General features: G+C 39.8%; 1 long non-coding RNA gene across 3 annotated transcripts; it reads right to left on the bottom strand.

The window, feature by feature from the left end:
• Positions 1 to 3834: 3834 nt before the first annotated feature.
• Positions 3835 to 8340, bottom strand: LOC113997214. Of its 3 annotated transcripts, none has more exons than XR_005566700.1 (4): positions 8252 to 8340; positions 7795 to 8014; positions 6614 to 6718; positions 3835 to 6434 (listed from the first exon to the last, which is right to left on the bottom strand). It is a non-coding gene; the product is annotated as an uncharacterized LOC113997214 (long non-coding RNA). The 3 variants fall into 3 exon arrangements; XR_005566701.1 differs by lacking the exon at positions 8252 to 8340 and adding an exon at positions 8158 to 8245; XR_003544030.2 differs by lacking the exon at positions 8252 to 8340 and having other exon boundaries at positions 7795 to 8245.
• Between the last annotated feature and the right edge of the window lie 322 nt (positions 8341 to 8662).

Genomic DNA, 8662 nt, shown 5'->3' with positions numbered 1-8662 from the left:
TAGACCAGAAAGGAGTACTGAATCATACAGCTTGGGGTCTTACTGCATACAGTTAAACTTCAGACAGTTACCCTTTCATTAAGCTAAATCCACTGCTTAATCAAACAGCAGTTTATTCTGCAATTGTGAATTGGAAAAAACCCCACAGAATTGCAGATTATTTTGGGTTTCAAAGGAAGTCAGATCACCTAGTCCTTTTCCCTGATGAAAGCATGTCCAGCATGAGGTGCTTTCAGCTACTTTCAAGTGGTCCCAGTCCTGCCCTTCTAGACTCATTACCAACTTGTTATTAAGACCTTGGGACAGCAGTGGAGTGGCTCTGTGGGGCTTTACAGGTAGATGGGAACAAACTGTGCCTTCCTGCTCAGACATGGTGTCAGCTGTGAACCAACAGTGAACCAACAGTCATTGGCTACACTTTGTAGGTGCTGACTGACACAGGATATTCCACCTCTCAGCAAAACTTTTTTCTGAACTTGTAAAACAACATGCAATATTGAAAAAGAATTCTGCTTCCAACACATTTTGGTTGTTCTATTGAATTTTTAAGAATCCCCAGTGGTTGCTTGACTAATAAAAAAGAAAAATCTGCCTGTATAAGACAAAGTAAAATTGTTCTAGAGAATTATTTCCTTGCCAGAGATAAGTTTCTATTTTGTTAGACAAATACTTTGGAGAGATTTGTCCCTAGGCTAAACTAATCCATCTCACTGGACAATGTGGAACTTTTCATAGCTCCTATATAGTAATAGTTCTGATTCTGGACTAAATAACATATTTAACAGTTAAGAAAAAGATTACGTTCTTCTTTGAATTGTATTTTTTGGGAAAGAGGTGGGCTAAATTCTTATGTGGTCAGACTTTTCTTTGAAAGCATGGCCCTTAAAATTTTTTTAAAATTGCTGTATCCTGGTGTGGTTTATTATTCTCCAGGTTGTGTCTCTATGTGTACTCTTTCATAAAAGAGTAATGAAAGTAGTTTGGTTTTATCCACTATTGTAAGATGTAAAAGCCTCATTTTGCCTTTTGTGGATTTTCTCCATTCCACAGAAATCAAAGCTTTATCCCACACTTAGTGTTAAAGCAGAAGAAAAATACCTCAATTCCCTTTAGTAGTCCTGTTCTCAGTGACTCAGAGAGCCTTTTAAAAAGCCCTCTACTGTTTGTTGCTTTAACCCATACTTCCTTGATGCTCTCACTTACCAGATATAATTGTGTTTAAAGTGAGTGGTTCATTTATCATTTACACTGGAACCTGTAAGGGATTCGTTCTGGTGTGTCCAGAGCACTGGGGCAGTTCTGACAGCTGAGGTGTCCGTAACTTCAGTTGTCATCTAAGCAGAGAAAACAAGGTGGGAAGAGTCCCCACAGGAAAAAGGTATCCTTTGTTAGTGAAGGGCATGTAGGCTACTAGTGGATCATGGTAACACTTCCAATGGTTAATCCTTTACTCTGAATATCTAATCTTGACTGCAGCATTTTCTAATTAGATGCCAATTTCAGAACTTCCCTTCCTAAGCAAATATTCTTAAAATGGCGAGGTCCCTTGATTATAATTATTCATGCAGTCCCTTGACTATAATTATTTACAATAGTTTGCAGTGTATTACAGAACCTCTACTTAAAAACACAGTTATATTGGCAGCCCTATGATAAGGCTTGAACTTATCTACCAATTCCTACATGTGTCCTATTTTTTCTATATCAAATCTTAATTTTTAAACACATTTATTGCCATACAGTATGTTCTGTTGTTATTCTTCGCATTTTACTCTCCTTGCAAAAACTTAATTCCTCTTACCATAGTTTAAAATTTAGTTTTATATTTCTCATTACTACTATTTTCATTAGCTGTCATAAATGGTTCTAGCACATACTTTGTATGACATTAAAATTTATTTAATTTCTCTTTTAATTAGTTATTTATCTGCCAGGTGAAACTTTAAGATTGTTTGGCAAGTATAGCATAGTCAAAATATTTAGTTTCCTCGAAGATTTCTATATTGGGTTTATGTGGCAAGGTTTTGCTAGCAGGGATATGGGGTGTATGTGCTGCAGGGGTGGTATGAATGCACCATAAGTGATATACATAAAGGAATAGAAAAGAAATCATATTAAAAATGTAGTGTCTTTTGTGGAAGCCAGTTCTGCATCTTATTACTGTGGTAAGGACTTTCAGAGTCACCAAATGTTTCTTCCAATATTACTTAATTTTAATGAGCTCAGTAATTTCACATTATGCTTCCTACTCTTGAAAGTTATCAAAATGCAGTTAAGAGAACTTCTACATTCTTTAAAAGTTTCGTCCCAGTGGCAGCACACTTTCAATTAGGTTTTAAAAAATATGTCAATGAATGGACATGAAAGCAAGTGTTTAAGCCCTTCAGTTTACACTGAGTTGAAGCGTTTGAAGATGCAACGTTTTATAAACAGAATAATAATGGACCTACTGTCAAACAGTTGATCTGCCAACAATGTTCAAATATTTGCATTTGTTTCATGTGTGAAAACCAAATAGAGTAAGACTAAATACCTTATAGTTGTTTTATACTTTGAAAGGAGATGCTGTTTATGGGGTATGGACACTGAAGGACAAGCCCACTGGCCCAAACTAAATATCCAAGTAGACCAATACCCTGTCATTAAATGTATCCATGGAAAGGATGCCTAGGAAGCAGTAGGAATAGGATGCACATATACTTTCACCTAATACTGAGAGCTCAATTACCCATTGCAGCTCTCATTGCTCTGAAAGAGGATCCTACGACCTTAATTTGTAGGGGGTTTAATCCCTCCATAATATCTTTTTCTCAAACTGAACAATCCTATTTTACTTAATGGCTCCTAGTAAGGAAGTTATATTTTTGATCACCCTTCTGGTCTTTTCTGAGTCTTTTCCACTCCTAGTGTATCGTTTGTTTGGTTTTTTTGATAACAGGACCAACATGGCAAACCGTAAGGCAAAATTTTAATTCTTTTGACCCTTTTCTATGACAAGCAAAACTCTACTTCTACAAGTAATACTAGAGTTTTCAATCTGACTTTTAATCTCTCTGTGTTCTATTTTCCTCATCTTTGAAGGAGGGATAACATCAAATACTTCTCTGATAAGATTTTTAAGACGATTAATGTGATTATTTTACTCTTACTGACATGAGGGACACACTTTGTATTTCCTCTGCCCGCTGGCCCAAGAAACACATTGCTTAGGAAGTATCTCCATTGCACAGAAGAACAGCATAGCTTAGAGCTAAAGACATCTCTGAAATGTAAAATAGAATACAGTGTAGAACTGGAGGACAACTACCAGATTTTAGTTCTTAGACTATGGGACATTAAAAAACGGAACAGAACCCCCAGTTACAGATTGCTCCTGGAAAGGCTGGCAAGGGAGGAAAATGTCTTCATAACGACTGAATATAATTACTATAAAACCTGATAAATATTGATAACAAAGACATTTTCTGGAACTGAATTAGTGGAAAATATTCTAATGTTTTGAATTTGACAAAACAGTATGGAAGAACCTTTGTTGTTTTACCCCTTCTCATGGCACAAAATCACATTAAAGCTAAGGTTTTAGATAGTTTTCAACAACTCTAAGACGGAAACCAAAAGACTAAATAAACCTAACTCATAGATTGGCTTCATTTGACATAAGATGTGTAGCTTTTGGAATGCTGATGTCTTTTTTTCAGGTTACACATGTTAAAATTGAATGAAGAGGCATTGTCAGCTTTAATGTATATATGCAACAGCAATGAAAAGCAAGCAGCTGCTGTTGTGGATCACAGTTACCATAGCAATGCGTTCCCACAGTCACTTTCAGATTCATTTATAATAACAGCAGCTTTAGTAAACAAGAATGCAAAAGTTGCCAATGGCATTCAGGTGGTTTCATATATTACAGATTGGCACTGCTTACACTGAACTAACTCCATTAACAGATGGACAGTCAGCACTGAAGGGGCGCGATGAAGTAAATTACAGAGTTGGTTTTCAGTTCCTTTCTTCCAACCTAAATAATTACTTGCAAATTATCATTTGAATCAGTAACATCAGACACAGGACAACTCAATAAAAGTCCAAGCCAATTTCCAAACAATGATATATTTGGTGCAGTCTTATCAGATTCATACTTATATAAAATAATACAAAAAGAAGAATAACTTTGAGGGGCCCACAATTTCCATGTCATGAAAATTCTGATTAGTATAATATGAAACTTGCAAACTGATCATTGTATGGTAAATAGGAAGAAAGGAAAAAAAACCTGACAACCTAAACCCTCCCAGTAGACAAACCTGAAAATCCACATTAAGCAATGATACATTTAAATAAAGAGATGTCAGATGCTATATTATACTTACACACAACTAATTGAACAAAATCAAGCTACACATAAAAGTAGGCAAAATTCTGCAGTGAAGAAAAAGATATTATGTGTTTATGGTAAAACTATTGCTCAAAGATGAAAACAAATTATTGTTTTCATCGAGAGATCTCAATATTTCCATCAGAAACAAATTAATTAAACAAATTAATTAGACTTCACACAAGGACATAGGCACTGTCGCCTTATTCTTACACCAACATCCTGTATGAAATCAGGCTAAAAAGAGTTGTTGACTTTAAAGGACAAAAATAATGACCATCCTTGATCTATACTTGCAGATGTGAGGAAAGAGGAAGGAGAACTTGAAAATACTTCTGCAGCTTTTAATATTTAAGTTCATCAGCAAATGTCCATATCATGATGATAAAGCATATTTTCTAGGACGTAGATTCAGCAAAATAATCTGTAATGTTGTTCAGCTGTTCAAAGGCTGTAATACCCAGGCAGCAATTAAAAGGAAGGAGAAATTGAGGAAAAATGCCAGATTACTAAAGGCAAAAATTCTACAGAGCCAGTATTTCTGTGTTATGCTGCAGCACATACAGCATGTTACATGCATGAAATTCAACCCAATTAAAAATTTTATAATTATTTATAAAAAAGGGAATCTTGTTGCTTTTTTACCATTTTTGCTTGCACTCTGAACAGGAATTATATCATACATAGACAATTAGAACACCAATTTACTGCAGTTTTTTATTGGTTAAAGGACACTCCCTCCTGCTTCAAACATGACGTATTAACCCAACCCATATTTTCGGTGTTATTTTTCCAGAACCATGCTAATTTCATTTTGCCATCAGTAAGCAGTACAACAGAGCAAAATAGGTTTTAAGTCTGCAGAAGGCAGAGCACAGAACAGAGGTTGTATTACATGGCCTCAAACAACTGTAAACAGTGTCCCTCCCTCTTGGTCTCTTAAGATGAGTGGATGGATGGTTGGCTGGATAGATCATTTACACGGCTCAGCCATATATTCACGTTTCTTCAGATACGTTCTCTTTGCTGCCAAAAGATCAAATTTGAAAGAAGTCAGAGGATATTGAATGTTTGTCCCATTCTGTGGATACCCCCCAAACATAAAAAGCCAATATACTCAGAAATGTCAGGCATGCCCACAGCAGCCATTGGGACACAGACTTCTGAACTATGTATGTGCAGTCAGTCTGATGCATGTGAACATAAATATTTAAACTCTGTATTATAGAGGTGCAGAACTTAAAATTATTCTTCACAGCTCATCTTTTAGACCTGCCTGGTTAAAGTGACAAAGATCCCTATTTTGAAAGTGACAAGGTGAGTCAGTGACTGAATGTGGGAATGAGTGTCTAGACAGTAAAAAAAAAAAAGAAAAGAAAAGATACTCCAGACTATTTTGCAGTATCTGCAAGTACTTTGAGATAGCTGTCATTTTGAACAGCTGCTTACTCTGTAGTTTGAAATAAAAGAGTTCTGAGTGAAGTGCCCTAGTAAGCCAGACCTTTCAATGGAGTTGCTGGATTATCTTTTCATTCTAAACTGTTTAAATTCTGGGTGGTTGTTTGCTTTCTCATTATGGAGAGAAAAGGCCTGGATCTATTCAAGTCTTCCTTCAAATCAATACACTAGATAATTTAATGTTGTGTAAGACATCGCTGCAGCTGTAGAGCCTGTGATCATCATGAAGCCTCTTGATGTCTCTGAAAACAGTGGGAATACATTATGTCCACTCATATAAAAGGTCTGTGCATAACTCCAACACACCATTGTTATGGGAGACGTAAAAAATCCCTAGACGGAGGGCAGCAATAATAGGTAATTGTTGGAATGGCACTTCACACTACACAGCAAACTGAGAGCCTGGTGCTGTGCTACTGCCCAGGAGCCTCTGTAACGAACGTGCTGCACATCGGGACGTCGTGCGCTGGCACTCCTCTGAGGCGCTGTGTTTTCATCCCAGGCACTAGAATCTTTGATGAATTACACTGTCATATATAATGAAGTCTTCACAGGAAAATTACTGTAGTTTATTTTGAAGCTTAGTCAGAAGGTAGCAACTCTGGAAAGACAGGAAATGCATGTACTGTAACACATCATCTAGTATATTTTGCATTCCCCTGCAGCTTGAAATGGATTATTCACAACTCATGCTTTTTAAAAGCTACAAGATATATCTGTCATTCTTGTAGAATTAACCATTTTTTACTCAGTTGCTTTTCCTCCCTGGCTTTTACTTACCAATTATCCCTCAACTTTTTTTTTCCACAGATTTTGGTCTTCCAAATGGAATCAGTTGCATTTTCCTTCCAGTTTCCTTTGTTTCTTTAACCAAAGTTTGTAAATCTGTGAAACCAAATTACAGCCACATTGTATAAAAAGGCACCTCAACCTTCATTTATCCCTCACAAACAACCCTCAAAGTTTCCAATGAATACCAGTTAAACCAGAATTTGTAACTTGTATGTAACTCAGAACAAGTTTTCTGATCCATTTATAAAGAGCAAAATTATATGTTTATGAATTTGCAATGTCAAATGCACTTCATTGTTGTTGAAAGAGAGTATTAAACTATTTAAATGCTTCTTTGTGCTTTAAAATTGTTTTCATCTAGTAAAGATTAAAATATTCTGTTCACGTTCAGAAGGATCATGATGTTTTCCTATAAATTAGCAAAGGAGAAGTCTTGAGAAATAAGCAATGCAGAAAATAAACACTAATTCAGTGTATTTGTTTATATTTGGATTTGTTAGTGACTTAATAACTTACACACTAAATATTGTTAGATGAAAAAAACCACTACCAACATGTAAAGACCAAACAGGTTTGGCTAATGAGTTTGGAGTTTACATCCAGAAAAAAAAATCAGTTCATCTCCCAGGATCAGTTATGATTATTTGAAATATGGCATCAAGCAGTGCATCCCCAAATGAAGACTTGAGGTATGGAAGACTGTATATATGTATTTGTTATGTACACACTTATTTTCTAATAAAACCAGAGGTTTGTAGACTCGAATTTGCTGATGGAATGATTTGACCCTACCAGCAGCATGTTAAATCAGATATGGTCTGAGGGACAAAATCTCAGTATGATAAATAATTTACACTAGTTTAATACATATAAATGTCAAAACACCATATATAGGGAGGTAAGTACATGCTAATATAAAAAAATGTGTTTCCAATATTCTAGAGACTAAGCACTTAGATTTATGTATCATGCCAATGAAATAACTAGAAATGTCGCAGTCTGCTATACTTCTTCCCCCAAGGACGGTATCCCTACTGTACTTTTGGGACTGAACAGGTGACACGAAGGTTGTCTTTTAACTTGTGAGAGCACAGTCTCCGTGGAAGGAGAGCAGCGTTGGAAGAGGTTAAGACTTTCACCCTTTTTTGTTTTTCTTCTTAATCCCTTACTCTATTCTGTGTTAGTTAGAACGGTTCTCAGCCTGTGGCAATGACAGGGTCAGCACTGGCAGGCGCCCTGCGGGGGCAGCCTGCACAGCGCACTACATTCCTCAGCAGGGAGACTGGACTGTTCTTCCCTCCGGAGCGGGCATGGGATGAATGCATTTGGAAGGCTCAGGTGTAGTGTTCTCACGATAAAACGAGACACGTGAACTGTCCCTTTCCAGCACTGGAAAAGAGAAAACCTGTCCTGTGGTAGCAGCAAACCAAACTGGGATCCGGCGACGCCGCCGGGACCCGCGAGGGCGGGCGGCGGCCGCCGGGGACTGGAGGGGCGACGGGAACCGCTCGGGCAGCGCCGCTGGTCCGGACCGGCCTCGGGCGGACGGTTCCCAGCGGCAGCCAGCGAGCGCTGCTGCTCCGGGCGACGGGGCGGGGGCCGGACCCGGCAGACACAGGGACACACCAACACAACATGGCGGCAGCGCAGCCACCCCGCGCCCCCTGCCCGGGCGGTGCGAGGGTCCGACGGGGCCGGAGCTGAGGGGGTGGGAAGGGCGCCCCGTCCCGCCCCCCTTCGCGCGTGCCCGCCCCCAGCCCCGCCCCTCCCCGCGCGCGTGGCGGCCCCGCCCTCCAGCTCCCAGAATGGGGGGGTGGAGTGGGCGGGGCCGCACGCGACCGCGCGCGTCACGCGCAGCCAACTGGCGGCGCCCGGCGGCGCTCGAGCGGGGCCACGCCCCCGGAGGGCGGGGCCGGCGGCGGGAGGGGGCGGGGCCGGTGCCCCCGCGGGGCCGGGGGGGCTCCGCGCTTGCGAGCGGCGGCAGCAGCGCCCGGGCCCCTCCCCGGGGGCGGGCCCGGCCGGGCCCGCGCGCTGCAG

This window comes from Pipra filicauda, unplaced genomic scaffold (genome assembly GCF_003945595.2).
Source record: "Pipra filicauda isolate LSUMZ 115617 unplaced genomic scaffold, ASM394559v2 scaffold126_size2276778_pilon, whole genome shotgun sequence".
Lineage (NCBI taxonomy): Eukaryota > Metazoa > Chordata > Aves > Passeriformes > Pipridae > Pipra > Pipra filicauda.
Note: the sequence above shows the minus strand (reverse complement) of the source record. Positions and strands in the feature narration are given on the sequence as shown.